Source organism: Anser brachyrhynchus, assembly GCF_964034855.1.
Source record: "Anser brachyrhynchus genome assembly, chromosome: 9".
NCBI lineage: Eukaryota > Metazoa > Chordata > Aves > Anseriformes > Anatidae > Anser > Anser brachyrhynchus.
The window spans coordinates 20,749,491-20,774,702 of record NC_137703.1 but is presented as its reverse complement, the minus strand read 5'-3'; the positions used below and the strand labels follow the sequence as shown (position 1 = coordinate 20,774,702).

The 25,212-nt window shown below is 37.4% G+C and overlaps 1 protein-coding gene across 3 annotated transcripts in view; it reads right to left on the bottom strand.

The window, feature by feature from the left end:
- The window catches only part of LOC308199825 (uncharacterized protein), a 605,136-nt gene that overhangs the window by 520,652 nt on the left and 59,272 nt on the right, over positions 1-25,212 (bottom strand). Inside the window, exon 5 of one of the 3 annotated variants that reach the window (XM_080604496.1) lies at positions 11,017-11,161. The exons of the other annotated variants lie outside the window; for them this stretch is intronic. The gene's annotated coding sequence lies outside the window, so the exon portion shown is untranslated. The remainder of the gene's footprint in view (positions 1-11,016; positions 11,162-25,212) is intronic. 3 annotated transcript variants of the gene reach the window in all.

Genomic DNA, 25,212 nt, shown 5'->3' with positions numbered 1-25,212 from the left:
TGAGTCTATATGGCAGGCCATAGCATTTAAACAAATGCTTCCTAGCTTAACCTGTGCTTCACAGTGAACTTTCAGAGATGTAGTAACCAGTGGATAACTCCAGGCATACACAAATTCTTGGATAGTTTACCATTCTACTTAGGAATTAAATATTCATTTATTCAAGTCTTAGGATTTAGGAAGGTTTCTTATTAAAAAAGAGCAAACAATGACAGTAGAAATTCTACTGAGTATTGACAAGATGGGAGTAGTTTAAGCCCTGTCTCCCATTTATATACGACTAGATTCGTTCCAGAGAACAAGTTCGGTACTATATCTAGGTAATGCAAATGTACTAATACGGAAATGCATTATGGGCTTTCAGGAACATATTAATTTCATTGAAGTGCATGGAATTAACAGTTGTACAACAATGCTAGGACTTTATGTTGATGTACTTGTAGAAAAATAATCTTACAATAATGTTATAAATGAACATTCTTAATTTAAAAGGTTTACTTCGTATTTTAGAGCATATGGATAATATGTTGCACCTTAGATGATCAGACACCACAGAGCACAGTGAAAGACAAACAGGAACAGAGGAGAAATTGCTGTGGATATAATACATTGCATTGGCACACAGAACTTGGCTCAGCTCCTGCCTATACAACAGACCTTTGACAAGTTACTGAATCTCTCAGTGGGAGAGTAATTGGGGAATTGGCCTGGCTAGAAAACAAGAATTCCATTGGCAGGGGAGCAGGCGAATAATGACAATTTAGCACCTCCTTTGCTCTATCAGTACAGAACTGAGATCATTGCAGAAGCGTATAAAGGCCAGAAAGAAAAATTGTAACGTATGTACTATTGAACATGCTGGAAAACCCACCTCATAGGGAAGTTTTCTCCATTTTTATATTTTCTTAGGAAAAAAAAAAAAAAAGAATCTTTTTGAAAAAGCCTTAAAATTTTGTATGCAAAGAATTTATGCTCTAAGAAACCCAGACAATTTCTTAGAAAACAAAGGCTGAGCACATACATGTGACACTGCCTCATCTGTTCTAACATTTTATTTCCATAATTACACACACTATTCTTCAAATAAAACAACACAGCCTACATTTTTATATGTCCTTAGATAAAAGCATAGTGTCTACTGCTCAGAACTATGCTACTTATTCCAGACAAACAGAATTCATTAGAGTTGTTGAAATAAAAACAACACAGATCTGCTTTTACCTGCAGCTTCTTAAACATAACAGAAAGGTGTAAGGGTGAAAATTTGCAGCCTTTTGACAGTCACCAGGTAAGTTAGTTCTGAATTTCAAATGAAGGTGACTCTGCTGCCAGTTGAAAATAGATTCTCCATATGACTGTTAATTAAATTATTAAAATAAATACCTTTGAGAAAAAAAAGATCTTATCACATAAAATGATTAACTTAAACATATTCTGGACTATTATGACAATGAAAGTGATGTAAAAATACAGGACATAGAAAAATACAAACAAGTGTATGTAACTTATTTTTTTTTTAATCGTGATTATATTATCTTTTGTTTAATTCTGCCATGTCATAATGTTTTACAATACAACAACATTTTTACTGCAAGTCATCTGTGGAATTTTCTATTTCTTGATCTGAGGCAAAATGCTTCATGCCGATGATTGTGCACCAGAAGGTGTGTAGGGAGCAGGCACAGCACTGCAGAGAAAATCCTAGGCATAACTTACACAGACCATACAGACTGTGCAAGTCAGGCCTGTCTGGCAGGACTGCCCATAAGTCTTTTGTCGTTCTGTTCCATACCCAGATCCACAGCACACACCTCTCATCCGTTTCCTACAGACAGTTTCTGAGGGGACTCTTAGAGCAGATGATTCCAAGAGTCTCTAAATCCCAGTAAAAACTGAGCCGCAAAATTGAAGAGCCTTAAGACCACCCCATGTCTTTTCAATCCCTGGGTCCCTGCAAGGTCTGGTCTTTCTCTCTCTACCCCCGTCCCCTTACATGCTGCTACTGATGCCGAGCCCCCGCAGCAGGCCAGGGTGGGTAACGCTACTCCTGCATTCCACACCACAAGAGGGAATGGTCAGTCTCCTTTGCTCCCTGCAGCTCCTGAAAAGATTCACCTTGAGACTCAATCCCTCGTTTCGTTTTACCCACAGCACCCCAACCAAGACCAGAGCCTTCAAGAGCATCTGCCCACTTTTACAAGAGGACAGAAGAGAAGGAAACATGCCATGTCTAATACAACATTCAGACTTTTCATAACGGCATCTACTTTATTCTTGTTTCAACACATTTGCAGTTAATATATGTGAAATATTTAAATCAAGATGTTCATGGAAACAAATACCAAAACACAAAAATCAGTGAGAGAGGAATTTCTGCAAATAAACTTACCATGTGGCCTCCTCACGTTATAACATCTGGGGAGAGAAAAAAAAAAAAAGAAAAAAAAAACTTTTCCAAGCTCTTCTGAATTTCCTGATCTTTATTAAATATCCCCCTTATCCCCCTTCCTCAAAAATTCTATTTGCTAAATTTTCCTTTTCTTTGGCCTGACAAACATTAGTCAAGGTGGATTATAGATTGCTTTTTTTCCCCCTTTTTTAAGAGACCTTCCTGCTGGCAAGTGAATGATGTAATAATATCATTGGTCTTAAAGCTCTAAGTCTCAGAAAACACTGTAGAGAAGAAACATCAGCTTTCAAACATTTGTATTTAAAAAAAAAAAAAAAACATTTGAAGAGCTAAATTGATTGCTTAGATAAAACCCCTCTTCTGAGAACCTACAAAGGTGGTGTCAATCAAACAAGAGTAGGCAGAATGAAAAAAACTTGATCTAAAATGTTAATGAAAACGTATCTACTGCAATGAGAAACTACAGTAACCATCACTAGTGCTTAACTCTGGATTGAACAAGTTTTCTCATGCTCACACTCTTCTGAGGATTAAGGTGATAATGGGCATTATCTGTTAAGTGAAGTAATTGTAATGTACCACGCTAAAGTGCACAATGCCATTCACGTTGATTTGCAGTTATTAGCATTTAGTAGTACACGGACCTTGGTAAGCAGGTGGTTAATCTTTCCCTTTAATTATGATCTGTGTGATGTGACAAGAGGGAATGTTATCATAATTTAAAGACAGCAAGGATTATGTGAATGATAGCTGCTTGAAAGGCCTTGAGGAACCGCTTTATCCTAAAAAGAAAACAGAAGTTCCTAAAAGCTCTAATACCTACACATCCATCACTCACTATTGGATAATACACCACCCATTACTTATAACACATATAAGGCTCCTTATAAGTAACAGAAAAATTTAAGTTGATTATACGTTGCTTCAGTTTACACTTTATCAAGGATGATTTTGTGTGTCAGTCCAAGAATTTTAACCAGTTGTTAGACACAGTGAAATCTGAAACCCCAATTCTCACAGTTTATAGTTTTAAGCTCTGTTAAAAATAATACACATATGGTAATTATGATTTTCACTTAAAGTTAGAATGCTTCAACCATTCATTGTTTGTTATGTGACTGTCATTTGATTTGGGCTCAATTTTGAATGCTCTTTTTACCCTTGAATAATGCGATTGTCAGTGATGTCAGATCTGGTCTTCAGGTTTGGAAACAATACCAAAATCAGTCTCTTATGCAGACAAGCATCCATCGCGTGACAAATGTTTCCAAAATTTCCTGGTTTTCTGTATTGAGTATCTTCCTCATTATCACTGCTAGCAATCTGATACTGGTGTAGAAAAACCCCAAAAGGCAAAACTTTTTATTAGTAAAAGGACAAACCCAAGACGGTATACTCCTAATTCTGTGTCTAAGCAATGCTTTCCATTTTGCTGGTGAATAGGAAAGGTATTTAGCTGATATTTTAGAGTTAACCACTACCAGTGTTCTTAACTCCACAGAATCGGACAATTCCCCCTCAGAAGAAAAATAAAACAATAATGGTTTAGACTTCCACAGGTTATTCTTAAATTTGGAAATTTTGGTAAGATGAGAACATGAAAGAAAAGGGAAGGAGGGGAAGCAAGCAACCAAACAACAGTTTGCAAATGTAAATTAATGGAGAATGAGCAAATAATAATATGATTCAGATCGACATAATCCCTAAGCAAAATCATGGGAAAAAAGACAAACAAAAATGTTATAAGGGGTGCAAAAGAAAAACAATTGAAGATTAATATATAATGTCAGCCAACACAGCTTTATAGCTTCATTTCTTGGTCCAACCTGTCTTCTCTTGATGAGAACAAAATATGGATAAGAAAATTCATTATATGCTGAGAAGTTATAGCTACTGTTAAGTGTTTCGTGACTTTTGTGACTCATAAAATTAGTGGGATATGTCATTGTAATCTCTGAGTGAAGTACCGTGTGAGCACAGTTGGGGGGGTGGGGTGAACAGCAAATGACTAATGACTAATACAGCATACAATACAAACATTTTTTAATGAGTCTTTCATTAAGTTAGCTGAGCAACTCTCTCAGTATCACACACTCCGGTTTTGACTGAACTCTCTCTTTTCCCAGTCAAAGTCTACCAACACTGTCTAGTTAGAGAGGTCTTTTTTTGTTTTTCCTTTTTAAATTCTGTTTAAAGAGACATCAGCCCATGTCAAATACACGTAACAGTATTCAGATGTCTCCCATGCAGTTTCATATCTAGTCTACTCTACCAAATTTAGCAAAATATATTGCAGATTTTAGCTACTTAAGAATCTCATGTGGTAAGAAGTTACTCTACCTTCTTTTTGCTGGCCAATAATACTTATAAATTAAAATCAAAGTTGTATTTTCTACAGATCTGATGAAGCTTCTAACTTTTCAGTTTTTCTATTCAGAGTTTTATTTTCTAAATTTGCTTTATTCTTTTCAGCACATCATTCAGAGATTATTTAAAGAACTCTGGTGTATGGCAGCAGTTTTCTTCAACATCTAAATTCAAGACAGCTGTTGCTTAGTATGAACCCTCTATACAACATACAACTTGCATGTCCCAGACCCACTGCAAAGCACAGGTCCACAAGTCCTCTGCACTCACTGCAGAGTAAGACCTTTCAAGTAAATATTATGCCTGTTCCACTAATCGTTTCATAAACATGACATTAAAAATATATGTAAACTCTCTCAATGACAAGATAAGCACCACCTCAGCACTAGGAGAATGGTTTCAGTGTCTGTTTTTCTCAGCTGCTAATTTAAAAAGAAAATAAATGTTTTATTTCTAGGGAAGCCTGGCTCACTTCAGCTCCCAGCTTTCATTTTATCTATTTTTTTTATAAGTAAAGAAGCACCTAGTGTCAGAATTTTTTCCTTTTATTAAATGCTCTTAACTATCTCCTGATTAATGAGATGCATGAATTTGTCAAATCTCTCACTGCTAGAGATTGCATATATAAAAAGTAACAACATTAAGCTGCTATATAGTAAATGTAGGAATTATGTTTTCACAACACATTCTCTTATAATCAGAATTTGATCATTCTCTTTCATATAGTAAAACCAGTTATAGCAGCACTCTTCAAGTACCACTATATAAGACCTAAGGTCCTGTCCATTGTAAGATCAGTCACTAGGGTTTTATATCTCAGCTCTTTTTCAGTCACCTGGGGTTAAACTTGGAATAAAACCTGTCAACCCACATGCAGGTTCCATGTTAAAAAGATAAAAATATAGGGGCGGGGAGAATTAATTAATCAAACTATTTTCTTACTGTAGAATCCTAAAAAGCAGTTTCAAGTAGTTGCAGTTGTCTGAGTCATTGCAAAATGCTGCTGCTTAGTAGTCCCCTCACTTCAGCGCAGATGCATCTTCTGCACTATATCTAGCACACCTAAACAGCAACAGCCCTGAACCAGACCTCTGGGCACTAACATTCTTGAAGCACAGATGGGTAACTCTACAGCTCAAATCTTCTAGCCAAAACTTGCCAGAGCGCCACAGTTTTAACAGGTCAAATCTGGAACAATCTAAATGTCTGATAACATGGGAAAAACACAATCCAAGCTCAATTCTAGGATAAATGTTTGTCTTTATATAAATATGCAGCAGAACTCCCTTATCATTAAATCTGTTATTCTATCACACAACAAATTTACCCTAATTCAGAATTCCTTTGATACTAGGAATTGTTCTATATGGAAACAATTAAGCTACTAGCTGGAGCAATTTAAGGCAGTCCTGAGGGTGATCTCAGCATCATCAAGCACTACAAGACCGGTTTTGCTCAAAAGTACACTGAGTCTGACATATTTGAAGAATCAGCCCATAGCCTACTGCTATCAAAGGCTACTTTTGTATGCGTAAAGAATCTTGAGGTAAGTGAGGAGTTAATTATTTGTGCCCAAGTCACTATCCTGATAAATGCATTTTATTAGCAGTAATAGAGTATGATCATTTGCAGCCTGTGGAAATAACTTTTAACCAAAAGAAGGACTGTTAGGACTCAAAGCTGCTCTCTATATATGCTACTGAATTTTCAGTATTTGGTTTCCTCATAAAGTTTTCAGATGTTCATAGAAGCAGCACAAAGTGAACAACACAGTAAAAACACCATGGTAAAGAGAACCACATTTACCTTTTCTTTTTTTTTTCCTTCAGAATTCTAGAAATGATTAAATTAGGAGAGCTCTTATTGACAACAGGAAGGTATTTTACCCAGACATAAGGGAGTTCAGCCTAAGTCAAAATATATTTTGGAATTAGTTAAGCCTTTTAATGACTTGAAAAATTTTCTAAACAATTAGAGATACCATCTACTGAGTAAATAATTAAAAGGACTGCTTTTCTCCATATTTTATGAAATCAATTATGATAGATCTACCTCTATCAGTTTCCTCACTCCCATCCTTAATACTCAAATATTTATTATGCCAGATCAAATTTTCTAAAGCACAGTTCCCTTCAGAATGCCTCAGATGCTCAAAAATAAGCTAGCTCTTTAGGAGGCAGCAATAAGCAGCTACAGCTCACAAAAGCAATGTGGTTAATTTTCACAATGCTGCATAAAACCACATTTGTGGTTAAATGGTCAGATGAACACTTTGGCTTGGAAAAGCCTTCACCATCTCAAAATACAAGCACTCCAGGCAGAACATTCTGTCCTTCCCTGAGCATTTGAAACCATAATATCAGTGAAGCTGGGTTACGAGCTCCTAAAGACATACATTGGCAACCCAAAGCTACCGAGAGAAGAAAAAGAAGAAAAGTATTTCAAATTTGAAGAGGGTTCTAGGCTCTAGAATTGCTACCCAGCTATTAAGCGATCTTGGTGCAAGATATTATGGTATCCATATGTTTTCCCACTGTAAAGACGGTAGAGTAATGCCAAACTCCTTTAAAAAGTGCTTTGAGAATTACTGATGAAAAAGGAATCAACCCCCCCCCCCAAAAAAAATATTATTTTGAAATTAAATAAGGTCCTTTAAGATATATTTGTTCTTTGTTTATAAATTTGAAATTCTTGCTGTCTACTCTCAAATCTATGGCAACTGTTTTTGTTTTGTTTATTCAGAAGGTTAAGAGATTAAAGAGATTTAAAATGAGATCTTTTGCACAATAACTGAGAGACACAGTATGGTGTCTGATTTTATTTCTGCCTAAAGTTCTGGCGCTTCTAGAGGCATGAGACACAGGAGACTTGGCACTATAAGAAACAACTATTAAAAAAAAAAAAAAGGAACCTGTTGGATGGAAATCGGACTGCTTTGCTTTGGCTGCTGAAAGCAAAGTTCACAGCACCCTTCAGCAGAACACACTTCCCCAAAACACCAGCACTTCACCGGATTGCTGACGTGTCTTCACAAGGGGCACTTGAACAAGTATTCAGCAATATACTTGTATGAGTTGAGTGTTGCATGTTTTTTAGACAGTCTAAGATAGATCTGCTAAAAGAGAGAGCTGCTAAAACCATCCATTGATTTTGGGTGCCCAAATCAAGGTGAGTTGGGGAAGATTTTCACATGCATTCAAATTGCCCCAAATAAAGTTTGCTTATTTGATAGTACTTCTTTATAGACCTTGACAACAGTTGAAGATTTTGGCAGGAAAAAGAACTGTTTCAAATACACACAACCAGCAAGTTTCTTTACTTACAGTTATATTACCACAGCTACAATATAATCGTGGGTTTTTTTTGTTTGTTTGTTTGTTTGTTTTTGGTTTTTTTTTTTGGAGCCTAGCTCCAATCACTTTTGCATTAGTGTAAATCAGGAATAATTAAACTGAAATTAAAAGTACTATACAGATATAAAATGGCTGTAAGATGAGAATACAGACATTTTGTCTATTTCTATAAGACCAAAGAGAAAGAGATGGAAACAACTCCAGCATGAAAATGTAAAGAAAGTGTGGAAGGAAATAAAGAAGCATCAAAGAAAATTATGAACTTCAGGAAAAGATATAAGGACTAAATAGAATCTGAAGACTGGAGTGAATAAAAACACAACAGCTCTGTCCTATAATACTATGTGAAATAGCCAAGGAAGTCGCCGTAGCTGGCTTGTTTATACAGCAGATCTATTGTTCAATGTTAAGATCTGTGTAATTTGATTCCTAAAACAGAACAGGATTCAATAATAGCAACATACACATTTCAATTAACTGATTCATTTTTCCTCCTGAACTATTGGTCATAGAAAGTAAAGACGCTGATAGCATCTTCCCAGTCCTTAAATCACATAAACATACGGAACTATGAATCTGAACATTTTAATTTAAACATCTCAGTAAGAAAATCTTAATTCCAAATGAGTTTCCAAAAGATATTTCCTACATTTTCACAAATTTTCTACATTTTCATACATTTGCTATTTTCTTGCTAGGAAAAGACACTATATTCTTGGGGAACTTTGATTTAAGTGTCTCCCTCCTTAGCTTTCTTTTCCTGTAGAGTACCTTCTCCTCACTGTTCAACAGTTATTAAAAACAATGAAAAGTGCATAGCATTGGGGCATTTAACAAAACAGCAATTAATCCTGCCCTCACAAAGCAAGGCCACAGTTCTGTCACATAGCAAGTGACAGAACTTCGAGGTGATGTGAGGAACATGGAGCTACTATATGGAGATAACAAGACTATTCCATTTTGAATCAAATCTTAATGTTTCCATTACACATTGAAATTGTTTTCAAAACGAGAATGTGTGTGGCCCTGTGAATAAGGAAGACTACAGTTTTGCTCAGCCCAATCATTGGCAAAGTCTAAAAAATGGTACTACACTCGAAACGTCCCAGAGATTTATGTATTCACTTGGGATTGCTAAAATATTAACAGCTTGAAAGGGAAGAACACACAAGGTGTGAACTCCTCAGGGATCAGTGATTGTACCGTGTAACATGAAACATAACATCTTGGTTATGCACAAAGGCTGCAATGAATTAAGCAGCAGAGTTGTTTTTTGTTTGTTTTGTTCGTCTTTTTGATGTTGCTTTGTGTTTTTGTTGTTGTTGTTGTTTGTTTTTTAACTTCAGCTGTGCCTCAGCCAAGGCTTACATCTACGTTTCTGTCTTGGAAGAAGGAGGGAGGAAAGAGAAGGAAAAAGAAAACAGAGTAAAGAGGCAACAAAAATATTTGTACCCTCATGTTTGTATTCATGCCGTTTTTCAAGGACTAATCTTAGTGGCCATCAAGCTAACTGCCTTACTTGTGTGGTCTAAATAACTCTCATGCTTCCTCACTAATTGCAGTCAGTTGATTGTGATAGCAAAAATGTTAGACCAGAAATTGCATCTGTAAAATGGGTAATCACATAGACAATTTTAGGGGAGACTGACAAACAAATGTCCTTTTAATCATTACAAACAATTATTTTTAATTCTTTGTAACATTACTATCTCCATGTTAATCCCTTAACTCCATAAAGACAGCGACTACCCATGGCTGTTACATCTTAAACTTCCTCTGAAGGATGCCCCAAACCTTTCAAAATCAGGTCTCTATTAAAAGTGACTCTGGTTAAGACAACAGTCTCAAATACTTTTCTGACTACTCTCTTAGCCAGAAGTACTGTTATGACTGTGCCTAGGTTGGATGAAGAGGTAGCTGCTCTTTGCCTACTGTAGTCGGTGTGAAGCTCCTCAACAGAGCTGGACACCTTCTCATGTCATAGAGCAAAAGGCCCTGCTACCAGATAAGTATGTGTTAACCCTAATCGCCCTGCTAAAACCATGTTAGGAAGGAGCTATGCAAGCAGATGAACCAACAGATGTGGGGTTCTGATGAAATGCTTCCACGTGCTGCTAAGACTGCACAGACCACAGAGTAACTTGGGCTAGAGAGGTGGCCACAGCCTCACCTTCCTGTCCCACTGACCTGTGAAACAGACCCAGCACACCAAGATAATTTTCCTGCATCTTCCTGCACTAAGTGCATAAAAGACATCTCTCTTTAACAGCAAGAGCTTGCATTGGTACATAGTCTCCTTTCTCCACACACACTTATGGCTGAAGGAATACTACTGATACTTCTTATTACGTTCTTTCACCTTTTCTAACAAAAGGCCTAAGCTGAAGCTTTCTAAACAGAGCTACAGTGCATACTGCCTTCAGAGCACAGTGAAACTGGGTGTTTCTCAGTCCCACTTCCAGTTTAGAAGAGATCTGTGTGTCCATATGGTAGCTGGTACTCTGCAGTCATCCCTCCCTGTTCCTCTGGTGACTGCAGACAGAACTACAGCTCTCCCTTCTAGTTCTCCGTGTATACATCCCATCTCCTAGGAATACTTTCAATTCCATTAAACTTCTTCAAGGAATTTAGCGATTCTTTGAACTCTTTCCACTATTTTCCCACCCCTTGAGCAGAACAGAAAAAACACTCTCCACTCTCCAAGTTATAAATGGGTTTAAAGAAAGAAAACTGTTGACTTTTATTTGGACAAAAATGCTCTGAGTTAGTAGCTGTCTTTTCCCTATAGGGGAAACACACTCTCCCCTAAGCTTTCTTACTGAGAGTCTGCCCAACATACAACCATGCTTCAGAAAGAGAATAGTGTGTTTTCATTTAAAAAATTACCTTATGGTTTTTGGCAGCTTCCTTAGCTTCTGAGCTGCAAACACGTCATTTCTTTCAGTGCAGAAGCTTCTCAGAGCTGTGTTTTTGATGACTTCTTTGTGAGAAATCAACAGCACACCATGTTGCTGTAAATCTGGGTCTAAAGCTTTGAGTCCATATAAAAAATTGCAAATAAAAGAGAATTAGAGGATACAGCAATAACAAAATCCACAGACATGATTACCACATGCTTCCAGTTTGTAGGACAGACAGAGGAGGATATAGAACACAGCATGAATACAGAGCACAGCTATGGCTGTGTCTACCCCATGGCTGTTCTCTTCCCATGCTACAGCCTTGATTACACTGACAGAAATGAAAGGCCGAGTCTGTGTTCCATATGGCTAAAGTCTCCCTACCTAAGGATTTAGACTCCTCATGGCACAATCTACCATTGCACTTCAACTGAGGAGAAACAGTTACAGCAGAAACAATAACCTGAAAATACAAATTCCAGAGGTTGTATGACAGTTGAAGAGACAGGGAAGAGAATAGATGGAAGGGTGTAAGTAGAAATACGAAGATGCATATTCTGTACGAAAAGCTGGAATACCAGCTCCCTGCACTTCATGAATATATCTTACACTGAAAGGACTTTGGGGGGTGGGGATGTTGGTTTTGGGGTGTTTTTTTGTTATTTTCTTGAGGTTTTTAAGAAAAGCAATTTTCTTACGGTTGTTTTACATTCTGTTTTCTGGGCAATAGCTAATAAAAACATGCTGAATACCTGGTTAAAACACTGTACTCAGCCATCTGCATAAAACAGATCACTGCTGACAAAGTCCTGGAGCACATTCAAATATTATTAATGGCACCAACATGCATCAGTGTTTCCACTTCTCCAGTGATTAGAAGTAGATCTGAATTGTGGATGGGGAGGTTTTTGTTTTCTGAGTAGAAATACTTTTTTTCCTAATCAATGTAGAATGAAATGAAAGCTAAAAAGATGAAGTGCTGAAATCTATAGAGCAGTAATTCTAGCTTTAGTCAATGACTTATGAATACAAATCATAGTGGTTATTGGGAATAAAGCCTTTTTTTTTTTTTTTTTTTAATTCAGATGCTTTCCAGTTATGTTGTAGCTTAGAAAGGGATGTGCAAGCACATGGGAAAGAAGAGTCACAATTCTTAAGAGGTCTGCCTAATAAATCAGAATGGCTTTTGAAGTGCTGTATGAAAGCACACATTTGTGTGAAAACAATTACACGTTCTTATTAGAGGGGCACAGAAAAGGAAAAATCACAGGGGGAGAAAAAAAAATCACTAAAACCTTTTGTATTTGTCTAAGGCTTTAATTGAGAAACTGGAACAGATTTTATTAACTTTTTTTTTTTTTCTCATAGTCTTTTGCTTCTTGTACCTGTTCCTTTTCCAAGTTCCAAGTAGAAACAAAGGACCTTTTAGGTATTTAGCATGAGGGAACTACCCATCTCTAATTGTTACCAAAACACATTCATCCATGGGCAAGGACACGAGAAATAGCAACAGTTCCCTTTCACTGAAGCGGTATAGGAACAAAGCATAGCTATATTCGTGACACTTCAAAAATATTTTTATATTTATATATATATATATAAGCACTTCCTACTTTGTTTTATATAGCTTAGACTGTAAAAAGGTTACTTGAAAATAAATTTAATAGCTTGCACAGGTAGAATCTCTAAAACAGACACTGGGCAATGTTTTTAAAAGTACCTAAAAATAAGGTTTACAAAAACACTACTGACAGACCCTTCTGCCTAATAATACGAATAGATATGTTGAGGGGCAGTTCAAGTTAAATACCTATGATCAGAAGCATGAAACAAGGAACTTCTGAATACCCTACCTTTTTTTTTTCCCCTCTCCAGGTAATGGCATACTGAAAATCTGTCCCTAAATTACAAAGAAACTCCAAGTCCATTTAGAAACAAATGAAGAAAGGTTTTTAGGAAGCTAAGTAAGCTTCTCATCCATTTTTTAAACCAATGCTGGAATTATAAAGTTATTCATACTCTTCCAAACCTGTATGCATTTATGCATTATTTCTTCGTGGACTTGCTTCAACACTAAAAGTATTATGGATTATGTAAAGATTTAAAATCTTATACAGTATTACATGATTTAAACTTGTATTTAAATTATACAGCGAGTGCAATATTTCTTTTCAAACTCAAACTTAATAAAAAGCCATTTTTAAATAAGCGTTATTTAGCCCCTTTTACTAGAGGTTCAAGTTTTGATTTCAAATAACAAGTATGAATCTAGAACAACTCATTTCACTGGTATATATTAATTTTGCATCTCTAGCCACGTAACAGCACATTTTGCCAAGTAACTTGTAATACTACTAAAGTACAATAACCTGTTTCTTTCTGATACAGACAATTCAACCATCATTTAGTTGATATCGTAGCATACATTTTCATTCACCTTCTATAGCTGAGTTTTTTTTTTAAGTAGATGATAAATCATAAATAAATGATAAAAATATAATTTATATTTTGCATAGTTTAAAACTGGGAGAGGGGTAAGGAGAGGCAGGCAACAGTGCATAAAACGTTTTACCTCTGGATAATTTCTTTGAAAACACTAAAAATCTGAAAGTATAAGTTTTCCTCTTGATACTCAATGATTTAGTTTATATAAGAGCAGCAAATAGGCAACAGACCTCCATCAGTAAATTCACCATACCACGGGAACTCTTAGCTTGTTCATCTCTGGGAAAGGCCATTCTTGGCTACATTGCAACCATGAGGCTACACATCATAGTGTTAAGCTTTTTAATACAATTTCTGGCAACAAGACTCCAGGAGATCAATAGTGCTGTTTCCTAGGCTCTAAAACTGCTTTTAGTGATATACTGTATTGTCAATGTCCAATAAAATAAAATGCTGACGCCATCTCTTCCACATAAGATTTGTCACTATGTTTTTCTTCTACCTTGTTGAGAAGAAAGTTTATGAATGGAAAACATGCACTGCAAGTATCTCAACCTGCCAGTCTCAAAAGAGACAGCAAACACAAAGAAGACTAGTTCCATATAAAAACTACTCTCATTACATTAAAAATTTAAACTCTGACAGGCAGGGGTTCAATGCAAACAATACATCCCATTGCTCATCATATTAGTCCCATCTTTGTAAGTCACTTTTAACTGGGTGGAGATCATGGTCCATATGATAAGTGTATAGAAGAAAAAAAAACCCTGAATGATACAAAAAAGTGCATAAACTGCATTGGCTTTGAATTCAGACTCAATACTGTATTTGCACCATAATGCAGAAACAGAACTAACATTTTTTAAAATATGAATTTTAGGAATCTCAAAGCACCACAAGCTAAATTTCTTCTTTAAAAATAAAAGCGCTCTTTATCTGAGTCATACATTCTAAAACAATTCTAGCAGAAGCGAAATGAGAGAATGTAAAACTGGTAGGAGGTGAATACACTTTTGGATATTAAAGTTTCCTTCAGAATTTAACCTAATCGGCTACCCATACAGCCCAGGTTTGCTTTTGAAAAATAATGATGAGAAGTGTTGGAAGGTGTTGATTTCTCCTACCCCTGGTCTGCCTGCAATGCTATTCTGCAGAACGAGTGACAGCAAGTATGGTGGCACTTCAAATGACAGCACTTAAATCCGGTAAAGACTATAATTCTAAACCCCTGTACAACCTAAAAGCTCTTCACTAGTACTTATCCAGTGGTACGTGACTAGTTAGTAGCAGTTATGTGGTGAGAACATACTTTTCCTAACAAGGATGCACTTTGTTAATGCAGGACAGCTGCCACAGGCAACTTACGCTTCAAAGTTGGCACTTGTCTGAGCAATCTTTTGATATGGCTTATTTTGATTACCTCAAAATCATTTTGGGAAAGGTTCATATGTAAATAAAAAAATCCTGGCATGAAAATGAGCATCCCACAGAAATATGAATGCATATAATTGAATCACTTCAGGTTCACAAGGCAGATCAGGTTCACGTTTCTTTTCTTGATTTTGTAAAGCCTCAGTTTTCTTGGATAAATTACATAAGAATTCAGGAGGGACGGAAAGCGGAATTTACACTGAAACACAATAAGAGTAATTTCTGTGTCCTGATCATAGGCCATAGCTGGTACAGGAGCTGCTACTCACTCACAGAAGCTCAGAGAAACATCATCTTGGACAAGCCTGCATCAGTTTGCTTTGTTTACACTGAAAATGAATTTTCATTCCTACAAAACTCCGTCTACTTCTCCGTTCCCCAGAGATTCTTCTGCTGAGACTGCAGGAAGAGGGAATGCTCCCCCATGTTTTTTTGGAAAAGGGAAAGTTATTCCTTCCCTGCTTATATAATAAGTTAAATACTTCCCCTTAATCTTTAACAAAATTAAGGATCGAATTTTTCCACAGTGGTAAATCCTGGTTTAATTCTGCTCCCACTGGAGAATTTTATTTCATTGTATTTATGCAAGACACCATATAAATAAATACCTTTAAAATCCAACGCCCTGATTAGTGTAGACATGAAAAGAAATGTGGAAAATGGAAGTCATCCACGGAAGCAATCCATGTGAATCAATAATGCCAACCAATATTTATGGATCTCATTATCTCAACATGTGCTTTTTAGGATCATTTTAAATTACTATTAAAAATAGCCATAGGTACTTTTAAAATTAATATTTTAGAGTTCAAATGGTCTGCATTTGCCAGTGGAGATATACATTTGCTATATAGCTCTATTAGCTAAAGGAACAAAAGGTATTGCAGAATATTATAGTGTTCTGTGGAAGAAGAGATTTCTAAAGGAAAATGATTCAATTATTCTAAATCAATTATAACAGGAACAGCTACATAGCTCTATATCAATCTCCTTATGTGTTTCTAATTCTTTTGTCTATTGCCTGCGGATAGTTTAATAGGAATTAACATAGAACAATATATCCCACTGGGAACAAGATTCAAATAGTTTGGACCATTTTTCTTACTCTAAATTCTCTTTTCTCTTGTGTGAGGTAAAAGTCAAACCCATCACTTTGTGCAAGTGACAGCAGTAAGCAGTAAGTCTGAAACACAGCTTCAGGCTTCTCCATATGGGATGGTTGGATTGGCCACGTACATCACCACTACGTGGAAGAAACCTGCACCCAGTACAGTACCAGAGCATTCTGGCCAGCCCTACATTTCACAGCCACAATTAGACTAAGAGCCTTCAGACAGTATAGCAAAGCCCTTTCTAAAATGAAACCAGACTGTTCAACTCTGTCAGAAAAAAGCAATAAAGGTATTTTTGTTATGCAGAATAGGTGCAGACCATATGATAAAGAGGGGTAAGAGAGAATTCAGACATTAGAGTCTGTCTGTGAAGCTAGCTTTTCAGGCTCCTGCCAGACATACCAGCCACAGAGACACGGTATGTTAATACAGAGTCCCATACCCTGAGGAATGAAGAAATCCGCATGCATCTGATAAGCATTTGCTAACAGACTGGCGGCATTTTGGCCCAGCACTTAAAGAGCACAACAGTGAGCACTTCCTCTTCCGTTAATTTTTATCAGAAGAGAATGTCTTCATGCCTCTCCCAGACCTTCCATTCCTCCTGTGGGAGCATCAAAGAAGTTATGAAATAAATTACAGAGACAGCTGCTTCTTGGCCGAGAAAGTACTGAGGTCTTGCTCTACCAACCAGCTACATATGGCACATGGGATGAGGAAACAGAAAGAAGTAAAGGGAAGAAGCTTCATACAGGAATGGCTCATCCACTTTCATTTCTCTAAAGAGAGATCAAATGTTATTCCTCTTGGTCCTTCTGTCTGTCTCCAGCGGTGAAAAAGTGTCCTCAAAAAGTGTCCAAACCTGTCCTCTGGCAGGTCTCATAATGAAAAGGCTCTGAATTCCCTCTAAAATCCAGGGCACTCCCCAGTGCTTGTACAGTAATAATTATGAGTAGTTAAGAAAAGAAATAGGAAAATAAATACGAACAAGGAAAATGAAAGAAAGAGTGTAAGGAAGCACTAAGAAGAAAAAGGAGTAGATTGAAATAAAGAGAGCACTATTTATTTTCATGTTACACTGGAAAATCTCAATCTTGTTCTATTATCCTGAGGCAAGAACAAAAAAGAATGTATACATATGTTGCATCATTAATGTAACTGATAATACAACAATGGAAAAAAGCTTGTGAGGATGGGAGACCAACACATCTGAGTCGAGATGTTAATACAAAAATAGTAGAAACTTCTAAATACTTCTATCAGAGAATTTCAAGTTGTCACATTTGCCTTCTAAAGTGACAGTTAACCTAACACCTAAAACCTTAAAACCTCGCATCACCTGTGGCATCATCAGGGGTGTAATGAGAAAGACAGGCTTTGAAGCGAGATTATGACAAAAGGAGAGACTGATGTTTCTGACGTGAGTGGGAACCTCGACATTATACAGCTCGCTGACCAAGGCACCCTGCTGACACCAAGCCATTGCCACATGGGCTGTTGTTTTGCTGGCACAGTTGCGGCTACATCTAGTGCATACACGTTCTGTCTATTTCTTTTATTTTATGCTATAACACATTCTCAGTAAAGCTAACAACTCCATTAACCACCACACAGAAGGAATGCAAACTTTCATGAATTTAAATGACACCACTCTTAAATTCATATTAATGAAGTTATGAAAAATTTCATTAGCATGTCTTGGAGCATGAATAATTTCTCACAGAATTTCACTCAGCAGCCTTGTCCTCCCATGTGGCCCATCAATATAGTACATTATCTCTAACTTCTAGAAAACGTGACTTGCAAGGGATGATTGAAAGACCAGAACTGTTTATTCCAGATGAGACTGTGATGGGGCTTTGTGATGATAACCTCCAAGTATACAAAAGGATGAGCAAACAGAAGGGAATACACTACTTTCCATGTGTTTTGTGTATAAAACAGTAAGTAAAAGGATTAGACACAAGGCAAATATTTCTAAACATAGGGAGAGAGCAGCACATTGCTTCAGAAGTTATGGAGTCTCCGTCACAGGTAATCTTTAAAGATAGGTTAAACAAACAACTGAAGTAGTACACAGTTCAACTGGCACCTCCTTGGGCTCTGTGAATTCCTAAAATCCCATCTTTTAAGCAATACTCCTACATAAGTCATGCAACTTTGAAGCAAGAAGTAGCCCTAACCAATTTATGTTTAATGGACAACACAGCACAAAGAACTTGGAAGTGAAAAAAAGCACAGAAATTCAGCCATGTAAAAGAAAAGACACAGAACACCTCTGTGCAGACAAGAAGTCCAAGGGCTGCATTTCTGCGTTCACAAATTCACCCTTCAGTGTGAAAGACGGTAACCTTGTTCTCCCCGTCAGGGGCACTACTGCAACAGGAGTTCCAGTTGCTCCCTTTTCAGGCCGGTTGTACCTTGGGTGTGTACCACCTGCTCTAACAGGACAGTGCAGGCTACCAACCATACCGCATGTTCATCACCAGCTTCTACACAAGCTTATCATGGCCTGATTCAGGCAGCAGACACAATGCAGTCGAATGGCCTTTAATGTCACACTACTGATACCCAAATGTAGGATGACACTAATAAGGGTCATTTTGCATTAAAGCAATTGTGGTAGTCTTCATGAGAACAAAACTACTAATTATGTGTGCATAAACACAGTCGTTACCTGTGATTCTCCATTTAAACCAGTCTAGGTTTGCATTCATTATCCTACAGAACTTTGAGAGAGGGGGGGAAAAAAAAAAAAGAAAAAAATGAGAGAGATTTTGAATGTAAATTAAAAATTTCAAAATTTTCTCAGAAAACCTTCTTACCTTCAGCACAAGAATGAGTGGAAAATCCACTCAGTGCAAGCACACATTTTTATCTGACCCTACTGTCTTGTTTAACCAGACTGGAAAGAAATCCAAATAGGAGTGTAACGGCTAACCATGGATATCCTCATAAACTTGTATCTGAACTAGTCATCATAAACCATAAATAATTTAAATTGGCACCTTATATTCTGCCCATAATAAAGCCAAAGCCCAGCAGCTCCGCGCACACAAAGGACAGAGTAGGATGCCGATCTGTCCCATTCTCCCCTCCAGTGGCTATGAAGTTTCAATGTGTAACCTCCATTTAATCATCACCTTTGCCTCCTCTGCATAAGGGAATGTCAAGAGCAACTTTTATTACTGTAAATTTATTTCCCTCTTGATAAGCTCTCAGCCAAGAGGCAAATCAACAATCCGAGTCTGATTTCCCTTCTCCACCCCAGACTAATAGTACTATAACTACAGCCAGGTCCAAACCTCTATTAAAATTAAATCTACCCCTGTGCCCAATAAGTGTCTCCAGCAGAAGGAAATAAATCTGGGTAACTTTGAGTAATGCAATCATGCTGTAAAAAATTGAAAATACCTGTCAGTCCACAAGAACAAGGGATCTCTCTTCTGAACAATCTATAGCCACAGGGATTTTTTTTGGCTCTCCTCCAAACCTACTTCAGCAGCAAAACAGACTATACGATTTCTACACCCAGGAAAGTGTTCTAAAGTCTTTTTTTAACCTTCAAACCACAGTGCAGAGATGTTGGCTGACCTAATTCATTTCCTACTGCTTGGCAGTTTAACATGCCCCATGTGCTAAGAGACTAACAAACACGCAGAGCTGCTGTGTCCATGGCATCCATCCACCCACCCTCCTTGCTGGCAGAAGCAGCACCCCTTGTGTGCACAGAAGAAATCAGAGCTTCTCCAGGCTGGTCTGAACAATTGCTGCTTAATGGCAAGGAATATCTCAGTTACATGGGAAAAGGATTATCAGTGAGAGGAGAAAATATTGAGCCCGATAGCCTCATCCCAATGTTCCTGAATCAAATGCACTGCTACAAGGAAATTGATGCAAAGCAGTTCAAATATCTCCTGTAATTATAAATGTTATTCTAACCAGTAAATTGCTTATACGCCAACTTGTGACATAGGATGTTGTACGCCATGGCATTGTAAGTAGTTTTATCATTCACGCATAATAAATATATACAGATAGAAAATATAGCCCCCCCCCTTTTTTTTTCATTTTAAATGTCCCTTAGTCATAAGTTTTTCACTCCATAGTAAGTTTTCTACCCCAAGATGTAGAGTGCTTATTTCACTGGAAAATCATGTGGTTTAGCCCAGCAGGCAGCTAGGCACCACACAGCTGTTTGCTCACTCACCCACCATGCATTGGGATGTGGGAAAGAATGGGGAAAAAAAAGAAGAAAAGTAAAAAATTTGGGGTTGATATAAAGAGAGCTTAATAGGACAGAAAAGGATAATAATAATAGTAATAATAATAATGATAAAAGAATATATAAAATAAGTGATGCACAGTGCAATTTCACAAACCACTGACTGATGCTCAGCCTGTCCCCAGCAGCAGCTGCCCTTCCCTGTCCAACCCCCTTCCAGTTTTATTGTTCAGCCTGATGCCGTATGCTATAGTACATCCCTTTGGGCAGTTTGGGTCCACTGTCCTGGCTGTGTCCCCTCACAACTTCTTGTGCACCCCCAGCCTCCTCGCTGGCAGGACAGCACGAGAAGCCAGAAAGTCCTTGACTTCACTTGCTGAAGCCCTTGACTTGTTGCACTGCTCTGCAACAGCTAAAACATTGGTGTGTTATCAGCATTATTCTCATCCTAAACACAAAACACAGCACCATATGAGCTCCTAGGCAGAACATTATCTCTATCCCAGCCAAAAACAGTGCAGAAAGTATTAGGTTAATCCAGCTCCAGCTCAGAACTCAGAAGAAGAGAAAACAGAACAGGAAAACAGCTGTGACATGCAGCTACATTCTGTGAATAAGTGCGATCTGGGTAACTTAAAACAGCACAGTACTGCCAGCTTGACACATTCACAAATCATGAGCCAGATCCCTAGGAATTCTAAACATGGTTTAAGAACCATGAATTTTAAAAAATAAAAATAGTATGGAGTTCCTGTTATTTCCCTGTGTGCACTTAAGCTACTTGGATCACATTTCAAGCTCCATTTCCTATCTGGCAGCATCAGCTAAAAAGATTTTCCCTTTATTTTACTTTTTAACTGAAAGCTGAGATTCTCCTGCAATCACACACTCGAAGGGCTAGGACCATAGCACATGGCAGAGGTGCTAACTATCAGTACTTGAGAAGCTGGAGGCTTGGGAGAGGAGGACTCTGCCTCTGCTTTCTGAAAAAAAAACAGGAAAAAAATAATAGTTTAAAAAATGAATAGAACAAGTCTTGACTGTTGGGGGAATGTATCCTTGCAGGAATACTCAAGCTTCCTGTTCCTCTATCTGTCAGTATATTTCAGCACAATCTTAATTGTGTAAAACTACTGCATTACTATGGGTAGGAACAATGAATTAATTGCTGAACTCTGAGAGAGACAAGCAGCAAAGGCTTTGTAGAGTCTCCAGATGACTTGTTTCACCAGTTGAATCCTACAAAATTCACTCGACCTTGGATCATGATATATTTCCTAGGAAAGATATCAGAAGAGGTCCCCAGATGAACCAGCATGTGTATCTGGTCTGCTGATACCTTTTGATTCCAAGCAGTCATGCACAAGTAGTTTAATGGCAAAGAAGAGGTTAAGCAATAGCATAACTAAGCCCCAAAATTATTTCTATGAAACTTGACTTTTCTTAGTAAGAAAACTAACTCTTTTCAGCTCCTTTCATCAAAAGCAGAGTGCTTGTACTTTTAATTATATCCACGAGCTGTGAGAAAAGTAATTTGGCATCATGTAATGCACTATTAGACTGAACTCCAGAATAAGACAGTCAAAATGATATTAAAATGTTATCAGTTTTCTGAGACTCATTAAAGTATACTGGGAAGGTAGGAATGCTACCATGTTGCTCAATCACTAATTCATATTCAACCAATATATTATCTACATTTTTTAAATCTCACCCATGATTTCCTTACCTGCAGATCAGTTGTTCTTTCTGAAGATTCTCATTAACATTTTCAAAAACATTTATTCAAAAACAAAACAAAGCCAACAACAACATATCAGTGAGTTCACAATTTTCTGTGTAATATGAGAATGTACACTCCAAATGAATTGAAGTTCTTACAATTGAAATTTTTATCACTTATTTAAAAGATTTTATCACTTTTGAGATGTTTCACATACTGAATACTGAGAAAAACAGTAAAACTATTAGTATCACAAAACATTTGTGTGGGGGAGGAAAACACCTAATGCCTAAACTAATGTATGAGGATGATTTGATGGGACAAAAAGGTCAAATATGCATCTGACTCTGTACTCTGACTCTAGTTCATAGCAGCTATACATATTACTTGGGTACAGGAAACTGGGTAACCCTGCCTATTTTATTTATGTAGGACATTGGACGCAATCTGATATACTTAGTGGTCATGAGCGTGGGACAGAATAGCCTACTGCCACAAAGGATGTGTTATTGTCCCTTTATTACAGACGACAACCCAATGCACAATGGCTAAATCAGAAAGGCTATGTTTCATGTGCCTAAATCTCACCAGTGACATAGCTGAAGTCACACTTTGCTTCTGTTTCAGACTTCTTATGTGGATACACATACCAGCAATTCCAGTTTCCAGCAGTTCCATTCCTGAGCCTGTTTCTAACACCTCCTAAATACTGACACCAACTATGTGGGACATTATTCATGCTTTTAGCAACACATTAGCTGAAACTTCATTTCTATAATGAAATAATCAGAAAAGGACATAACTACTGAAACAGTGGCATCTTCATCTACAGAATGCTAGCTTGAATTCTCAGCTGTGGAAATCCACATGGTTGACTACTGTTCCTCGATGTAGCCTTCAGAGATCATACTTGGTAATATCAAATATATTCTGTGTACTTTCAAAATACAGACAGGTATAACACACACTCTTGTGCTGAGAACTCAAAAGAAGTCAATTCAGTCAGTAAGTTATGGCTGTAACTGGCAAGTACATAATGTGTTTTGTGATGGAGAAGATTGCTGGATTTCTCCAGGGCAGTCTTACCCCATGCGATCATTATCACATGTTGATGTTCTTGTCACATTGACTGCCTAGCATTTTCATATTCTCTGAGGATTTAATTTGACTGACATCTAGAAAAATAAGCTCTATTGCCACCAACCTAAATAAATGGCTTTGAATTCTGTCTCCTAGTCATATTACAAGAGTCTGAATGAGGTATCAAAATGTATAACAACTTTTAAAGTGGCTTCAATGACCTGATGAGATGATATAGCTCACAGAAAGTACCTCTTGAAGAGGTGATGGTATTTATGCTGTTCATGTACCATGCCAAATTAAACCCATCATCGCTTAGAACCTGTGCCCTGAGGAGCAGGCACCATGCCACTCAAACAGATGGACCATAAGTGCACACAGCCAAGAGACATTGTTATGTGTATTAAATGTTTGTTGAGGGCAAGATTCCCAAGCTGGAATAATGAATTAACTATTGAGGATTCTCTGACTGTACATAAAAGGTATGATCTAGGCCTGTAACGGCTTAGCTTTTAAAAAGTAAAAGCTCACCACATCTATGACAAGCAAAGGAGGATAAAATCATCATGGCAATGAGCCCCTGTGAAGGCATTTCTAATAGCATCTTTATCCCTCATAAGCATTTCTGCCAGAAGCCAAGTATATTTCAGGAACACAGGGAAAGTCTGAAAGCCAGTTTCACTAAACCCAGAGGACAGTAACATAAAAAACACTCAGTGAATAAATTCGAAGTAATCATAAAATAAATAAATAAAAGCAAGCTATCATTCCTGTTTTTTTTTTCCTTTACACTTTATGGTAATGATCAGCATTGAACAAAAACTCTTCCTTTAGTTAGTGATTTTAGTCCACTTTTCAGAAGATATTCTTTAACAGGCAGATGTAATCACAAAGGTGAAGTGTGAGGAGTAGGTTTCAAGGAAAATGCAATTCTCCCACCTGCTTCTTGGAAGTTAGCGTTAAACAGCATAATAAAGCTTGCCCAAATTTGCAGCCAGCCAATAAAAACAGCTCTAGCCCTTGTGACCTGCTCCATTTTTGCCACACAAACCAAGGAAATCTGACATTTCCTCATTTCCCATCTTAATACGGCAATCAAACTTCTTGCTTTAGGGAAGCCTACAGCAGTTTATTTTCCTTTTGCGTGAATTTCTACTTGTCTAATTTCCCTAATTCTCCCCCTTCAGTTGGATTGTGCTAAAATGTACTGTGTTCAGAGAGCCCAAGTACAATACTCATAATACCATTCTTTTTGTATGCCCTTGCTGTCTGAAGACACCCGTTTCCTATGGGCAAGGTCAGAGCATACCATAGACATGGTAGCTACTGAATTGTTCAAAGGGTTTGCCCAAGCAGGTGGCACACATGCATACAACCGTTAGAAAAAGAGCACAATAGGTTATTTAGGATCCAAGCACCTACGTTTCTCTTCAGAATTATCAGAACTCTTCAAATCAAAGTGCTTATGTTGACTAAATTAGTGTAATTTATCAAATGGCAAGGTCACAAACATAAAAGCTCTCCAAGCACCATATTTAGGCTTAGCAAGCATCAGACTGGGATTAACAAAAACCCACCAAACCTCATCACAGTGGAAACATTGATTGTATTTGCTCCAGATGTTATTAATGTTATCTGGAGGCCTGCTGCTGCCAGTTAAACCAAAGCTATTCTCCTCTTCAGTGACTCAATCAGCTGACATGATATGATTGCAGATGTTCACAAAAAGCTGTTGCTTTGAAAACAACTAACTTATCAAAAACTATAGATGTGCTTTCTACCTTACTTTGAAAAATCTCTATAGTAAATAGTCATACATAAATTCCTCTGTGTGTGCATGCACATGTGTGTATTTGTGGCTAATGACCAGTTATGCTGGACAGGAAACTCAAACAACAGTTTTAATAGGATTTGCAGCAAGCAAAAGTAATTTTAGGTAGTCACGAATCTACCATCCGTCTTACTCCACCCACAGCCATAACAGCAAAGAGGAAAAGAGGATGGCCAAAGAAACAGAAAACACAATTGCTGACACTTTGGTAGCCCTGAACTGTAGTAAAGTAGACCTCAAGGCAGCTCTCTTTCTGGTGGTAAAAGTTGGGAGATGGGATGTAGCCTGAGCTTTATCCCAAATCTATCATTGTGTGGGATAGTGGTATTCAATTA